Here is a 16,670-nt window from a genome sequence, read left to right as displayed (position 1 = left end):
TATGATATTCGTGTTACTCCTGTATTTATTGTTTGGTATTTATAGCGCGAACTTTACCGAACAGGTGTTCAGAGCGCAGTACATCTGTAGGTTTGAAAACTTCTGAGAGCTCTGAGCTGTGAGGGTTGCCTGAGTTGGAACGTAAATGGACGTCTGAGATGATCCATTTGTCTCGGGATGTGGTTACTATTGATGCAGCAGGTGCAGTGGTACCGGGGCTCGGAACCCAAGGGGGAATATCTCGAGAAGGGCTCATTTGTTGGGAAGTTCCACCTGAAGGGGGGGGCGAGGTCTGTGACGGCCCGAGGAGTTCTAGTGACGGGATCGCTTTGTGTTTGGAATAAGGGGACCTCACGTCCGTTGTCCGTGAAGATACTTCTAACGGACGCCTTTTGTCCGTAATTTTAGGTCCCTGCAGGGGAACAGAGCTGTTCCCCTGCGAGAGGCCTCTGCTCCCTGCTGGGGTGCCTCGCTCTTATCGTAGAAGCAGAAGAGCAGCTCCACCCCGCCCATTATCATTCCGTCTGTGGCTGATTGCCACATTCAGAATGACAATGGGCCAGTTTAGGCTCTTCCAGCATGTGGTGGCTTCCGTCTAGGGCAGGACATTCTGTTAGGGTTAAAATGTACAAAACAAACAAATACAGTTAAAAAGAAGAAGTTAAAGTTCTTACATAGTCCCATCATTTCAGAGCTGAAGCATTTTTTTTTAAATGAAGAAAGATTTATTTTCAAGCAAAATTAAAATCGGATTATCTTTTTCTGGAGAGATGAAATCCCACTTCTCGCACGTCTGTTCCCTCGATTTCTCTCTAGCAGTCTCAAAACTTCACATTCTCAAATGCCCCTTTAAGGCCCTTCCATCAGATTTCTTTTCAGTTTACTGATAACAAAAGGTAGGTCAAAATACTTGGCATGTTCAAAGTGCTGGAAATTGTTCAAATTAAGGTTTGATACATGTTCTTTAGAGTGCCACAGCACTTGTGATGTGCGATAATCGTACACACTGGTCCCACAGTGAAGGACAAACTGGTCCCACAGCGAAGGATTTGGGCACAAAAAACAGATAAACACTGCACAAAACCTCACACTGTCAGGTCCCCCATGCCACTTGCATACACCACCCTCTATATTGCAGCAGGTGTGGGATTAGTTCATGACTTAGTCTTTTGAGGGTGTCGAAGCTAGTCCTTGACATAGTGGCAGGCTGGTGTGAAAAATGCTGCCAGCTGGCTGAACCGATATGTGGAGAGATTATTAGGTGCTGTGCTGGGGATGCACCAGTCATCTGTTTCTTGAGTTGACTGGTAGGGCTTCCAGGCAGATTTGTTGTAGACAGGAAGGCGTTCTACTGAGTCTGTCGACCGTGCCTTACGATAAATGACATATCACTTCCAAAGCCCTCCTTACAGCAAATCTGCAGGTCACCCTGGAAGTACTTGGCATAGAGTCTAGGAATAGGAAGACCATGTCCAAAACCAGCCAGAGTTGTTCCACCTGCACCTAGCTGTGGCATGGGTGCAGTAGAAGACATATAGCTGAAGAGCCTTTCAATCTTGCGTAGTGGGACACCACCTCGTCTGTCACTCATCTTAATAGCAACATCTTCGCCGCCCAGAGCCACCATCACCTTGATGGGGGGAAGCAAGGGACTGGAGCTGTGGTGTTCCACTATCGCTCGTGTGGCCTTCTTGAAGAGCCTAAAGAGCATGTGATAAAGAAGAGATGGGGCATATACAATGTGAATGTGTGGAAAAAGGTAGGGCTATGACCTTTTTCAAGATTTGCCCGGCGCTAACCGCCCTTGTACCATTCAAATTACCAAGCAATGAGGCAGGCGCCGGAGACCAGAAGGCAGGAAACAGAAGTTTTATTCCGACGGAGCAGAACACATCAGATCGGACAACAAGGTATCGTCTCGAGGTGCTCTAACAGCCTCTCTGAGGCCTGGCCTCTTATACACCGGTTTATGGCATGTGACCTTTCTTTATTACAATCATAACATTGTGAAGCAAGGAAAAAAGACATCCCCATAATCCTCGTGTCAATCCCACCCCCATATACCTTCACAATAGAGGTCCTCAACCTGCTGATAAGAGGAGGGGTCATCACGCAGCTGAGTGTTTCGCCAAGTCTTAGGATGTGTGCGCCTGATCATATCCCAGGGGGTGGGGAGGCCCTGATCAACAGTGTGTCCTTTGAAGAGGGGCGATTCCATACAATGAGGGGCAGTAAATGGTGTCTCCCGGCTTAGGCAATGGCCTCGGACCTGTGTGGACAGTCGGACATGGGGTAAGAGGTCATCAAAGGAGTGGTATTCATGCCGCGTGGACAAACCAGTGCGGAGGGAAGGTTTATCAACAGAGGGACATTCATGGGGGGGGAAGAGGAGGTGCTGGTCAGGCGCTGGCGTGACTCCCAAGGACAGGGTCATGCAGAAGGGTTACGCTCATGAGGGGGAGGGAGGGGGAGCCAGGGTGCGCGGAGGATTCTTGCTGAGTCAGAGGGGCGCGCTGGCGATCGATCGTGGACAGGGAGACCATGATATCTAAAATGGCTGCCGTGCACGTCGTACGTGGGTGACAAGCTGGCACAGATAATGTTTAGACCGCAAACTAAAATTCCACAGTCCTCCCTTTTAACATGTCTCGCCAACTTGTCAGTTTGGATTTATCCCCATAAGGCTACGTATCTCTACTTCATAGAGGGGACTCATGTGCTCATTTCGGAAGTCCAAAGTCTTTGGGCACATACAGTTAGAAACAAGGCCGCACAAGGATGGCAGACATTGGATACCTAAGCAACACCCACATAATATCGCAACAGGTATCAGCACGAAGGAAAACAACCTCCAACCCCAGTTCCTCAAAGTGTCCCAAAACCAGCTCCCAAGCGACCATCCTTCTTGTTCTTGGTGAACCTCCGAGGAAAGTCTGTGGAGGTGTTCAATTGCCTTGTAGACGGAAGGCGAGTTGTCAGGCACGTAGGTGCAGCACCTAGATCCGATGATGCGGCATGCTCCCCCTCGGTCGGCTAGGACCACGTCTAGGACAAGGCGGTTCTGAAGGGTCACAAGGCGGACCGCCTGAAGCTCCGCCGTGTTGTTAGCGAGGATGCCAGCCGTGATGTTGATTGTCGTTTCTACTGCCTGAGTCAGGTGTCGGATAGCGCGGCTGTTTGCCATTGGGCCCCACAGAGGAACAAGTCCCTTTGCTGCATCTAGGAACTGTGCTCCAGTGGAGTCGGCTTGTCCAATGTCATCTGCACGCCTCTGCCGGTGATGGTTGGCAGGGGCTACATACGTGGGGGGAGAACGAAGGCAATGTAGCAGGTACCCTTCCAACCTTTCGGGAGCCAGGTGTAAGCTTTGGTGCCACACACAAAGTACATATTTGGAGAAGCAACAAAAGAAGGGGGGTCGGCTGAGTCCAATGTTCTTATGATTCGGCAGGAACTGTGACCCACCAGCTGTGTTCCCTGGCCTTCGAGGCACACAAGACCTGTGACATTGATGACTGAAAGAGCCACGGTCAGAGTGGCGGTAGTTTGTTTCTGCAGATGAGAGAACGTGGATCTAGCTGGATTGTGGAGTACCTGTACTTCAACACGTTCTTTGGCTGGAATGTCTTTAAGGAAGGTGGCGCCTGTGAGCGCAGGACACAAGGCAGCAGAGGTCTTTTCGGTTTTGTTCAGCCAGAAACCAGAGTAGAAGTGCGACACTGTCTGGCTGGAGGTGGCGTTGTCCTTGTGGCTCTCTTGCATGAGGATCAACCAGGCGAGGCAGGAGCCGTGAACTGAGAAAGGAGAAGGGATGAAGGGGATGGAGTGTCCAGTGGCATGCGGGAGCAACCCGCAGATCCAGCAGTTCGTGGCATTTGCAGCAAGGTTGTGTTGGTGCAGCAGTTGCACGAAGGAATTGTTCCAGAATTCCCTGCGCCTTTCTCGGAGCTGAGGCGACAGAGGGATTAGGTGATGCTCTTTCAGGGGTGTTGGTTGTGCAGTAGGTAGCAATGTCTCATGAGCCGGTGTGCTTTCCTCCAGAATCCAGAAGGAGGTCATGAGGAGGAGGCAGAAGAGGAAGGCAATAAAAAGGGAGATTGTCTTTGATTTGTGCAAATTGTCAGTCTTTGGGTTTCTACAGTGGGTATTTCCTGTTGCTTCCATCATCTTCTTATCTGGCGCTTCCATCATCTTCTTATCTGGCGCTTCCATCACCTTCAAGGGGCTCGGTAGTGGGCAGAACCACAGACTTCGTTTAGCTTCTCTCCCGGCAACCCTCGGTTGTGCTTAGGTCACTGTTCTGAGATTCAACTTAGTCCGTGGCCTACTTAGCCGAAGCTCCCTCCTTTCGACGCAGGAAATACCCTTCTTTGGATGGCACAGTGGGGTCAGAGAATTTTGCAAGTTCAAGTGCCCCAGTATCGGGATAACCTTTCAATGTCGGTCGGTCCTTGTTCAGGAGCTCTTCTTGGGTGTTGACGTTTTCTGTCGTGGCCAAATTCGCAGAGACCTTCCGGCAATGATGTGCGTGCAGCCAGTGCTTCTTCCCCTCCACTCGAAGCGCCGTTCGTGTGGTAATCAGCACTTGCCAGGGGCCCGTCCACCGGGGTTCCAGACCCTTGGTTCGCTGGAAATTTCGTATTAACACAAAATCTCCCGGTTGGATGTCGTGGCCGGGGCCCCTGGAAGCATCGGGGATGGCCTGCTGCACCTGTTGATGAATGACAGACAACGTTTTAGTTAATTTGCACAAATAATCAGACAGTAGGACGTCCGGGACGTCATGGATGGAGGTTGGTTTGGGAGCAGTCCAGAGGTTCATCGGTCGCCCGAATACGACCTCGTAGGGGGTCAAATGATGCTTGGTGGGAGTGGAGCGCATCGATAGCAGGGCCAGAGGGAGAGCGTCTGGCCATCTAAGTCCGGTGGTTGCCACTATTTTGGACAATTTCAGCTTCAGTGTGGCATTATGGCGTTCCACCAGGCCGGCGGATTGGGGGTGGAAGACCGCATGGAATCTCTGTTTCACCCCCAACCCCTTTAGGATTAGTTGGATAACCTCGGCTATGAAGTGGGGGCCATTGTCGCTCCATAAAATTCGACAAAGGCCATAGCGAGGGAAGAATTCTTTCAGTAGTACTTTGGCAGTGGTCATGGCAGTGTTGTCACGGGTTGGATAGGCCTCTACCCATTTGCTGAAGGCACATACGATGACTAGTACATACTTCAAGCTTTGGCATCTCTCTAGTTGGATGTAGTCCATCTGAAGGACCTCAAAGTGGTGATTGGGGGTCCCAAACCCTCCCCGGGGTACCACAGTTCCTTTCCCGGGGTTGTGTTGCAGACAGATAAGGCACTGTTGGACTAGGCGTCTGGCTGAGTCGGGGATTTTGTCGTTGTGCCAGACTTTGGAAATGAGTTCGATCATGGGTGCAGATCCTATGTGTGCGGGGGAATGAGCCATTGTCAGTATGGGGATCAGGTATGAGTCAGGTAGCAACCATTTGTCTGCATCTTTTGTTCGCCAGCAGCCCTCATCATCCTTCAGACCCACCCCCGCCCACTTAGTCAGTTCGTGAGGGGTGCTGGCCGACTGAATGTCTCTGATCATTTCCCTTGTGTCAGTCCATTTCTCTGCTTGTGACCTGGTCACATACATGCGTGTCACCGTCCTATTCTCAGCTGTGGTTCGTGCAGTGATGTCGGCCAGTGCATTCCCTTGTCCGACTAAGTCTGTCACCCTTTTGTGTGCCTGACATTTGATCACCGCTAATCGTTTGGGGAGGAGAACTGCATCAATCAGGGCGGAGACTAGATCTCCGTGGAGGATAGGGGTGCCGTGGGACGTCAGGAATCCCCTCTCCCTCCACAGGAGTCCAAAATGGTGGACCACCCCGAAGGCATACTGGCTGTCGGTATATACGTTCGCAGTGGTCCCTGCGGCTATAATACATGCTCGTGTGAGGGCTATCAATTCTGCTGCCTGGGCAGATCGTTGTGTGATGCAGGCTGTCTCAACTACTGTTCGGGCTGTTGTAACTGCATAGGCAGCTGAAGTGGTGCCATCTGGGAGTTTGATGCATGAGCCGTCTACCCATAGCTCTCCATCGGGGTCAGCGAAAGCGGTGTCTCGGAGGTCAACCCTACTCCTGGTTTGTTCGTCCGTGAGGGTCACACAGTCGTGTATGGGAGGAACGTCAGGGTCATTTTCAGGCAGGGGCAGTAATGTGGCAGGATTCAAAGTCGTGCATCTCCTTAGTGTGATGTGGGGCGCAAGCAGCGTCAGTTCATACCCTGTCAGTCGTGCGCTAGTCAAATGTTGAGTCTTGGTTTGGTTCAGAAGGGTGTCGACTGCATGGGGTACTAACACGGTGAGGGAGTTTGAAAGTACAATTCCCTCACTCTGACGGATAGAGACAGCAGCGGCAGCTACTGCTCGAAGGCAGGCAGGTAAAGCTCTGGCTACAGGATCAAGAGTGGCGGAGAAGTAGGCACAAGGGCACTGCTTAGGACCAATTGATTGAGTTAGGACAGACAATGCACACCCCTCCCTTTCGTGAGTGAAGAGGGAGAAAGGTTTGGAGTAATCCGGGGTTCCTAGGACGGGTGCTGAGCAGAGCGCATCCCGTAATTCCTTAAAGGAGGCTTGACACTCAGTGGTCCAAGGAAGCGGGAAGGGGACATCTTTGGTCAACAGGGCAAGTAGTGGCTTCACAATGAGGCTGTAATTAGGTAACCACTGTCTGCAAAAAGAAGTTAGGCCAACCAAAGAGCGGACTTGCTTTTGTGTTTTTGGGATGGGGGTGTCCAGGATGGTTTGGATTCGGTCGGGTGTAAGTTTCCTTCCTTCTTTGGACAGGAGATGGCCTAGGTATGTCACTTGTGGCTGGCAGAACTGTAATTTCTTTTTGGAAACTTTATGGCCATTCTCTGCAAGAAAGTGTAGGAGTTGGATAGTGGCTGTGATTGCAAGTGGGGTGGTGTCGGCTGCCAAAAGGATATCATCGACATATTGGATCAACACCACTCCATCTGGTGGCTGGAAGGCATCCAGCTGTCTTTTGAGGGCCTGGCTGTAAATGCTGGGGCTTTCAGTGTACCCCTGGGGGGCTCTACAGAATCGGTACGAGCGGGATTTTAAGGTGAAGCCGAAGAGATAACGGCTGTCTGGGTGGATCGGGATAGAGAAAAACGCATTTTTAAGGTCGATGACAGTGAAGGTGGTGGCAGTGGACGGGATGAGGGTCAGAATGGTGGTGATGTCCGAGACCACGGGGTATTGGGGTACAACCACCTTGTTAATCTCCCGCAGGTCGATGATGAAGCGATACGCATTCTCATCTCCTTCACCTTGTTTCTTAACAATAGGTAGGATTGGGCTGTTGCAGACGTTGCTAACCACTTCTTCAACCACTCCCGCATTTACCAGAGACTGAATGATTGCTACCAGTGCCTTCTCGCCCTCGGGGGATATCCGGTATTGTGGGAGTTTCGGGAGCATAGCGTCCTGTCTTACAGTTATATGAATGGGGTCAATCATCATTCGTCCCACATCAGAGTCATTTTTGGCCCATAGGTACGGGGGCAGGGTGTCAAGTAAAGACAGGTCAGCGTCAGTTATGGGGCACATGTGTCGTGAGGGGCAGGATTTGGGCATGCCTGGGTTGTCGTACAGGATGACTCGGATTCCATCTGGGGAACACCTAATGGTAGCTCGAAAATGTTTCAGTAAGTCAATGCCCATAATGGCGTCAGGGGAGTTGGAGGAGAGCAGAAATGTCGCGTCAGTGGCGTTGTTTTCTAGGTCAAAGGTGATAGGTACGGACAGGGGGTTAGTGGAGGGCGTCCCATCGAAACCTATCGATGTAATGTGTGAGCCAGACAAGGGTGCCCTTGGAATCAGTCGTTTCGATAACAGTAAAGTAAGTATGAAGTCTTATATAGCGCGCGATTACCCTGGGGCATCTCGGCGCTTGCATAGGGAACCCGTCCTGGTATTCCCCTGTGAGATAGCCCTGGAAGGGTATCCACAAGGTGAAAGCCAGGCATCCCGCCGCGAGGGGCCGTTGTGGAGATTAAGCAAGCTATTGCCCAGAGTCGCAGAGTGTGAACCCGTGAGCTGAGAAGGCACCGGAGCGAGAATTAACGAGTCCGCGGAATTTTTGAGCCCAAGACCCGCCGAGGCGGGGAATTGAACCCTGGTCCCGGACCGAACTCAAGCTCCAGGTCTGCCGCCTCTAACCCCTGAGCCACACTTCTCCACAACTACTACGTGTCGCCCCAGTGTCTACCAAAAATGGAGACTCTGTACCCAGGACCTTAGCGGTGACGTAAGGACCTTGCTGGTCAACACAGAGCTCGACTGGATCCCTCCCTTGCCCCTGGCAGTCCTATGCAAAGTCGGGGGTATTTTCACCTTCGGGCAGCTGATATTGGTTCTGCCGAGGACGGTCAAATGTGTTCAATCTCCCTGATCTGTCATTGTTGGTGTCATTGATGTGCCCTCGTCCTTGCACTCTATTTCTCGGCCCTCCTGCCACATCCCTGGAGTCCCTATTTCTATTCATCTCTAGCAGAACCGGACACTGGGATTTCCAATGGCCGAACCCTTTGCAGAAGGCGCATTGGTCATTGCTAATGTCTCTACGTCCAGTGTGGGGTGTTGGGGAGTGATCTTTAGGAGGTAGATTTCTGGGGGTGGTCGATTGGTAGTTCCCTCTTTGGGGTTCCCGTCCGACCGCTATACCTTGTATCTGGGCTATCATCACTCTTTCTTTCAAATCTTTCTTCTTTTTCTCGGACGCCCTATCATTCTCATTCTTCTGGTGCTCATAATACTGAGCCATCTGAAGGATAGCTGCGGGTTTGGAGGCCCCCCAACTACTCTCACTCGTCTGCAGTTTTTGGGAGACCTCTTGTGATAGGCCCTTTACATCATTTTGTACAAACAGGTGTTGTCCGGTTGCGGTGGTCATGTCCTGGCCACTGTAGTCGGAGAACACTGTCTCGAATCGGGAGAAGTATTCTGACACATCTTCCTGGGGTTTCTGTCGACAGGCCGTGACTATCGACCAGTCTACCTTTCTTTCTGGGATCAGCGTCTTTAACTTCTGAACTAGTTTGTCCGGAAGTTCTAGTATGTTCTTTACTGGTTTCCTTCCTGGCTCTCGCTGTCTATCTAGTTTACCGAGTTGGTCCCAGGTATGTCCAAACAGATCCGTGTGGTCAGCCTTCCGGATTTGCTTCCACACGTCAGCTGGCAGGCATAACCCGAAGAACAAGTCAATGTCCGCTAAAGTCATTATCGTCGAACCCAAGGCTGTGCCTAATTCGGTATAAAATGCTGTCGGGTTCTTTCTTAAATCGGGCAGAGTTTGTTTAAAGGTTAGGATATCTTGTCGGTCCCATGGTTGGTAAACCCAATTGTACACAACTCTCCCTTTTGCATCTACATCGTTAATATCATCGCTTGTTCCCTGGCCACGTGGTGGGATCCAATAAGGAGCTGCCTCTCTGATGGGCATCATAGTATTAGCTACTTCTACTGAGGTCGTTTCAGGGACTGTAACCTTGGTTTCTGGTTTTTGCTCCATGAGGTGGCGGAAGACCTCAAGCATCTGCATGAAGAGCTCCGTCGCCTCGCATTCAGTCCCATCTCCAACATCAATCTACCTATACAGCTTTGTTAGTTTAGCGGGGCCCTTACTCTGAAACCTATCTTCATATGCGTTCAGGGTGTGGTAGCTGAATCGCAAAATGAAATGCCGTCTGTGGCTGTCGGCATGTGAATTATATATGCTCATTGTATATTCTTCGCTTTCTCTTCGTTCTACTAAGGTTTTTGCTATTTTGTCGATCCCATCCCGCTCATCTGTGCTCAACCTATTTGGTCTGGCTGGTGGTTGTTTGCTAGCCTCAGGGTCGTCTGACGATGTTGTTAATGTGGCTGGTGCAGAGGCCGTGACGGCTGGTGCACTAGCACTAAGGTCACTTTCGCTCATACCCGGGGCTTGCAAACTTTGTTGGCAGGGGGCATATGGAGGGGGCATGTAGATGATTGGGGGACCTAGCAGTAACTCATCGTTCGCCCGTTGTTTGGAGGGTACTTCAGGGTAGAGCGCAGAGGGGGTCCTAACAGGACATTGACCGGTCGACCCTGCTCTGTGGTTTTGTGTAGCTTTCTTTCTTTCTTTTATTTCTTCTTCTAGTTGCTTAGCGGCTAGGTGGGCTGCCTTTCGTAATTCTTTCCCTATTTTTGCCTCTTCTCTTTTCTTTCGTTGTTCCGTTTCCTTGCGCCACATGCCGATACTGTCGAGCATAGTGGGCGTGGTCTTATTTTTCTGAAGCGCTATTTCTAATGTTTTTATTTTATGATCGTCAAAGGAACCTATCAGTGGCCACTGACTTTCAGGGTTCTTCTTTGTATATTTATGCCATAACTTAGTATAAGCTATAGCGACTAGTCCATGCTTAGTGAACATGTCCTTATTAGGGGTGCCCTCCAGTGGAGCTGGATGGTTCATCTCTAATAAGCGGTCCGGGCTGTACAGGCTACCAACCAGTGGGGAGAAGATAGGCATGACGGGTTACAACGGGGACAAAGGTCTGCACTACCTATCTTATCGCGGCGGACAAAGACTAGACAGAATTTTTCTATTCTATGTTGTTTGTAGGCCGTGAATACCTCAAAAGAACCAATACCGAACACTTAACGTGCGGTCAACCAAACAATCAGTGGGGAGAATAAGTGGGTACGGAAAGTTTGCGTTACCCACCCTTTCTCTACCTGCAAAGAGAGACCTTGTTCTTCCCTGTTTGCAGACAAAGAATCTCCAGACAATAATCCCCGAACGACAGTTCGGGAAAACAGTGGGGGAGGAAGATAGGCACGACGGATTACAATGGGGACAAAAGTCTGCGTTACCTATCCTTCACTGTTTGCAAAGAGAGAGCCTGTTGTTTTCTCCGTTTGCAGACGGTGAATCTCCAGAGGGTTCAACAAAGCGTAATACTAGTATTATCCAAACAAAACAATTATTCCTCAGTTCGTCGTGTTTACACGACCTTACCCGGACCGCATGGACGGTTTCCTGTCTTCTGAATCCAGCGCCTGATCGTCCTCTCTTCTTCGTGATGTCCGTGGCACTCCTGATGGTTCCCAGTCAGGACCGTAGATCGCTCGAGAGAGGTCTGTTCGGAACTAGTGAAGGTCGGATGATCGGCTGTCAGACGAGGGTCTATCGGACACGAGCTCTTCCCGATCGTTGCAGTCGTTCACTCTGTCGTCGGGACCTCTCCCACTGGATCCACGTGTCGCTGATGGGCCCACCCAGGGACGCCAATTGTGGAAAAAGGTAGAGCTATGACCTTTTTCAAGATTTGCCCGGCGCTAACCGCCCTTGTACCATTCAAATTACCAAGCAATGAGGCAGGCGCCGGAGACCAGAAGGCAGGAAACAGAAGTTTTATTCCGACGGAGCAGAACACATCAGATCGGACAACAAGGTATCGTCTCGAGGTGCTCTAACAGCCTCTCTGAGGCCTGGCCTCTTATACACCGGTTTATGGCATGTGACCTTTCTTTATTACAATCATAACATTGTGAAGCAAGGAAAAAAGACATCCCCATAATCCTCGTGTCAATCCCACCCCCATATACCTTCACAATAGAGATCCTCAACCTGCTGATAAGAGGAGGGGTCATCACGCAGCTGAGTGTTTTGCCAAGTCTTAGGATGTGTGCGCCTGATCATATCCCAGGGGGTGGGGAGGCCCTGATCAACAGTGTGTCCTTTGAAGAGGGGCGATTCCATACAATGAGGGGCAGTAAATGGTGTCTCCCGGCTTAGGCAATGGCCTCGGACCTGTGTGGACAGTCGGACATGGGGTAAGAGGTCATCAAAGGAGTGGTATTCATGCCGCGTGGACAAACCAGTGCGGAGGGAAGGTTTATCAACAGAGGGACATTCATGGGGGGGAAGAGGAGGTGCTGGTCAGGCGCTGGCGTGACTCCCAAGGACAGGGTCATGCAGAAGGGTTACGCTCATGAGGGGGAGGGAGGGGGAGCCAGGGTGCGCGGAGGATGCTTGCTGAGTCAGAGGGGCGCGCTGGCGATCGATCGTGGACAGGGTGACCATGATATCTAAAATGGCTGCCGTGCACGTCGTACGTGGGTGACAAGCTGGCGCAGATAATGTTTAGACCGCAAACTAAAATTCCACAAATGGGGTGTCTTGGATCATTAGCATTGACTATCTGGATTTCCAGATTAGGCAAAGCCATAAAGTATTTATCACACAGCATCTTCGCCATTTCATAGGCATCTCTCACTATGTCAGTCACATCACAATTCGGATCGATGCTTCCAATGCATTTAGGCTGTGCAGGGTTTGTCGTTGCATCAAAAATCAAAGTGTGCTGGTTGATCAGCATGCGGATAGATATGTGGTTCAGGTAAAAGCAGTCCGCAAAGTATTGCACATTCTGATTTGTCACTGGGTCGACGCCGAAGGCTTCCATGTACTCAATGACCCCATAGGCCATAGTTGCGACTACATCATTGTGCCAGTTCCTGATGGTGATGAGGACGTTTGCGAACTGTTCAAGGGGGCTCTGGTCCTCTGGACTCTTATGAAGAAATTCCAGGATGTCCCTCAAACTCTGAACATACCAGCTCTGCACCAGCTGAACGGAAGGGGATCCCAGCAGTCTGGTAGTAAGTTAATCTCTTTCATGATGTTGGCGAGGCGCACTAGCAGCACCTGGCGCAGGAAGGCAAAAGGAGGTTTTTTTCACAGGCATTGCTAGATCCGAAGTCCAGGAATTGCTTCATGAAGAGCGGGGAGGGAGAAAACTTAGAGAAATGGTCGATCTGCTTCGGGGCGCCCCCTGCCTGGCTCATGGCCAGCATCAGGGTGCGAACCTGTCAGAGGAGGACGTGCATGGGCTGCTGCGTGTCTGCTCTCTGCAGCCCTAATCCAGTTATCGATGTCAGGGTTGTCAGGCTCCACTCTCCCAGCCTACTATTTCTTCGGATTTCAATTGAAACTCTATTCATTCCACCGCTAAATTTCGGGTTCTAGGACCCTGGCCTCGTCCAGAGTCTCGGTTGACTCTACGTCTCTTGCCGAATGAGAGCTGAAGCATTTTTATTGTTATATAAAACGAAGACATAGTTGCTGTTTTTTTATTTATTTTATGCAACTAACATCCATTGACAAAGCCAATAGTCCTGGCTTTGTGTGGGTCTAATGTTACTGAATGCAATGATAGAAACCGCAAAATACTAGTCGGGCGGCACATTATGCGCAGCATATATTTTAAGGTGGGGTGTTTTAAACCACACCCTTAATTACATCAGACACACCCCTTGGAGAGACCCCCAGATTATTCATCCCACTTAAAGCCCTGGAAACAAGACCATGTCGCTTTAGGAACTACACCATGGGTGAAGTTCTAGATAGGCCTCTTCTGTGTGCAACTGGATGGGTGAAGAATGGGTGGCTAATTGAAAGGGTATTGGAGAGAGAAAGGGGGGATGAATGGATGGATTAATGATAGCATGGATGAATGGTTGACAGAATGGATGGGCGAATGGATGCATGGATGAGTGAAAAGAAGAATGTGAAGATGGATGAGTGAAAAAACGCATATTTGAGTGAAAGGGAGGGTGGAGTGCTGGAAGAAAGGATGGATGGATAAGTGAATGGGTGAATGGATGGACGGATGAGTTACTGGGTGCATGGATGAGTAAGTGAAAGGATGGCTGGATGGGTGAAAGGCTAAATGATTGGGTGGATGAGTGGATGGATGGGTGGAAGAGTGGATGGATGAGTGAAAGGATGGGTTGGGTGAAAGGGTGGATGGATTGATGGATGGATGAGTGAAATGATGGATGGAAAGATAGATGATGATAGCTGTGCAAATGGTTGAAAAGCTTTGGATATGGAAGGGCACACAGATGGAAGGACAGAATGAATGGTGAAAGACTGAATGATGGATAAAAGAATTAATAGATGACATTTTGAGTGACACCCAACTGGTACTTGAATGTTACACTTGTAATTGTAATTGTTTGCATGTTTTGTTTTAGGTATAAGATCTTAGGCAGAGTCTCATAGTGCCATGAGCTATGCTTGAGATGTACATTGTGTTTGTAGCAATAGGCAAGGCATCAAAAATAAACTCTGTAAAAGTGTATTGACAGTGCATTCTCTAAGAAAGCTGCAGAGAAAAGCACCTCTGTGACTTCCGTCCGCTTGTTCAACTCTCTGCGAAGCCCCCTTAAGCAAAGTCAGATTCCATATTTTAAGTTCCAACGGCTGAAACAGCCATAATGCATTCCCTGTATTGGATTTATTACAGCAATCTCCCTTTTGTTCGCTTATGCATGCAGCTTTACATCTCACAATAGCACTCAGGTATGAGATGATAGAAACAAAGTCTATCCGAGCAGATCTTCCTGACCACTTATCTCACTAAACATGCCTTCTCAGGACCATGAGTTGTAAACAAAATATCAGACTGGACAACCCAGTGCAGTAACCATATAAATAGAATATTATCATAAATAGTCTCAACCTAATATAAAACTTATTTTTACATGTACTTAATTGGTTGTCCATTTACGTACTTTTATACTATTTCACAACTTCCTCTGATGTGTCTGTAAAACGCACCTTGTGTCCCGAATTTTTGTCCAGAATTTTGACCTTCTGTCCTGAATGTTTGTCCTGAATTTTGACCCTCTGTCCTGAATTTTTACACTTACCGTCCTGAATTTGCACCCATGCCAGTTGGTCACCCTAAGGGAGGCTTTGGCAGGGTGTTTGTGTAATGGGTGCATGTGTTAGAAGATTCTTCTTCATTTATTAATTGGCTGTCTTATCTAGCGCGAGCATGACCCACTTGTAGGCCAGGGTTGAGCGCTGGATGTAGATAGCCGTGAAAATACATGACGGTGGGCGCACCTGTGAGCGCCTGCCTGAGTTGCCACCCGGAGTCTGTGAGAGCTACAGGGGCGTGTCAGGGGAGGTGTGCGTGATGGGGGCCCTCAGAGTGTACACAACGGGGTACCTAAGAGAGAGGCCCACCAGAAGGGCCATCTGTGAGTGGGCTTCCTGGGATGAGCGTGGGGGTGTCTGGGGTGTTTAAAAGAAGATGGCTCTGAGATGTGTGAGGTGAGTGGTGCACTCGAGAAAGAATTTGCTTGGGCTGCTGAGACAGATGGACTAGGCCTTAATACTGCTCTCTGAAGTGTACAATACAATAATAATCAGGATTTGATAGCCCCTCTGGGTCCTGGTGCCACTGCACCTGCTGCACAAACGAAAGCTGCACCCTGTTGAGTTGAGTTCACGAGATTGGATTTCTTTGCGTGAAAATGTACCATTTGCCCACTCTTCTTTCAAACTTTTCTCGGGTGGAAAAGTCCCCTGGTGGTTCAGGCTTGCTCGCTCCCCACAGTGAAGTACGACAATTGGTTTACGCCACACCACTTTCAAACGTCACCATCCGCCACTGGCTTTCAGCTCCGAGATGTAAGCCATTGCTATAATTTACTGAGGAAACTTTTCACCCAGTTTCTGTAGTTGTTAAATGGCCTGTGCTGATGCTGCCAGCGCAGCACTAAGCGGACTAATGGAAAGCCACTTTTAAACCTCAAGTGCTCAAAGACTTCTGGTTTCAAGTGTGACTCACTTTAATTTCAGATACAGGGAAGCACAAGTTGCACTAGCCAAACTGTACTCGCGACAACTGTGCCTTGCATTTGGGGATCTTTTAAGTGGCTCTATGTCTCGCATTGCAGCATCAATCATATGTCACTCATTGCAGCATCAATCATCGCCGATAGTCTTTTTATTTGTGGACTGTAATCTAGCCAAAAACTCCACCTACATGTAGCGCTCCTGAATAAAACTCAGGGCAGGAGTAAGAGGCCACACACGACATGGGACCTGTTGACAGGAGTGCGCATGTTAACCAAGGAAACAAGAATTTGCAGTGCAATAGGTCTCGCATTTTGTGAGAGTTTGAGCTATTGGTATTTTAAATAACAATGCCTTTTATTTACATGTTTCGAAAACCTGCAAGCAGTGCATAAACACACACTTTGTACTTATAGTCCTTGCTTACGAGAAGCAAGGCTGGCTGTAAAAGAGGTGCAGTTACTGTCGGCCTTGCTTCTCGTAAGCAACAACTAGAAGTACAAATTGTTTGTTTAGCCTTAGCACTAAACCTCTGAGACCGAGCCAGGTTAGTCAATGTCTTTCTTCAGTGCTTAAATAAAATACATACATATTAACCGGTAGAGAAGCATAATTAAGTTGGGACACTACCATATCAAATGCTCTCCTACGACACTTAAAATACTCAATGTCGCTATCATTTTTTAGAAGAAAATTTAAAAAAGTATTTCCTAAATAGTAATTGTCAATTTAAGAAATTAATTCAATGGCAGTCATGCTACATTTGCGGAAAGCTACTTAATGTTGAACTCCACCCTTACACTTGTTCAAGGTTTCTATTACAAGTGTATGACATGCCAGTGGCATGGTTGGCACCATAAAAAAGATATATAATTAAAAAACAAATCCAAACAGCTTTTTACCTGGAGGAAAATACACTCTGAACTAGTTAAAAGAATCAACTTTCAACACAGGTGACATGAG

The 16,670-nt window shown here is 49.1% G+C and overlaps 1 protein-coding gene and 1 pseudogene across 6 annotated transcripts in view; both read right to left on the bottom strand.

Moving 5' to 3' along the window:
* The window catches only part of SPATA20 (spermatogenesis associated 20), a 2,039,700-nt gene that overhangs the window by 333,029 nt on the left and 1,690,001 nt on the right, over window positions 1-16,670 (bottom strand). The gene's annotated exons all lie outside the window — the stretch shown is intronic.
* LOC147702185 (pyruvate dehydrogenase (acetyl-transferring) kinase isozyme 2, mitochondrial pseudogene) lies at window positions 1,185-12,901 on the bottom strand (annotated as a pseudogene).

The sequence above is a fragment of the Lissotriton vulgaris genome, chromosome 7, assembly GCF_964263255.1.
Source record: "Lissotriton vulgaris chromosome 7, aLisVul1.2, whole genome shotgun sequence".
Lineage (NCBI taxonomy): Eukaryota > Metazoa > Chordata > Amphibia > Caudata > Salamandridae > Lissotriton > Lissotriton vulgaris.
This window is presented reverse-complemented; position numbering and strand designations above follow the sequence as displayed.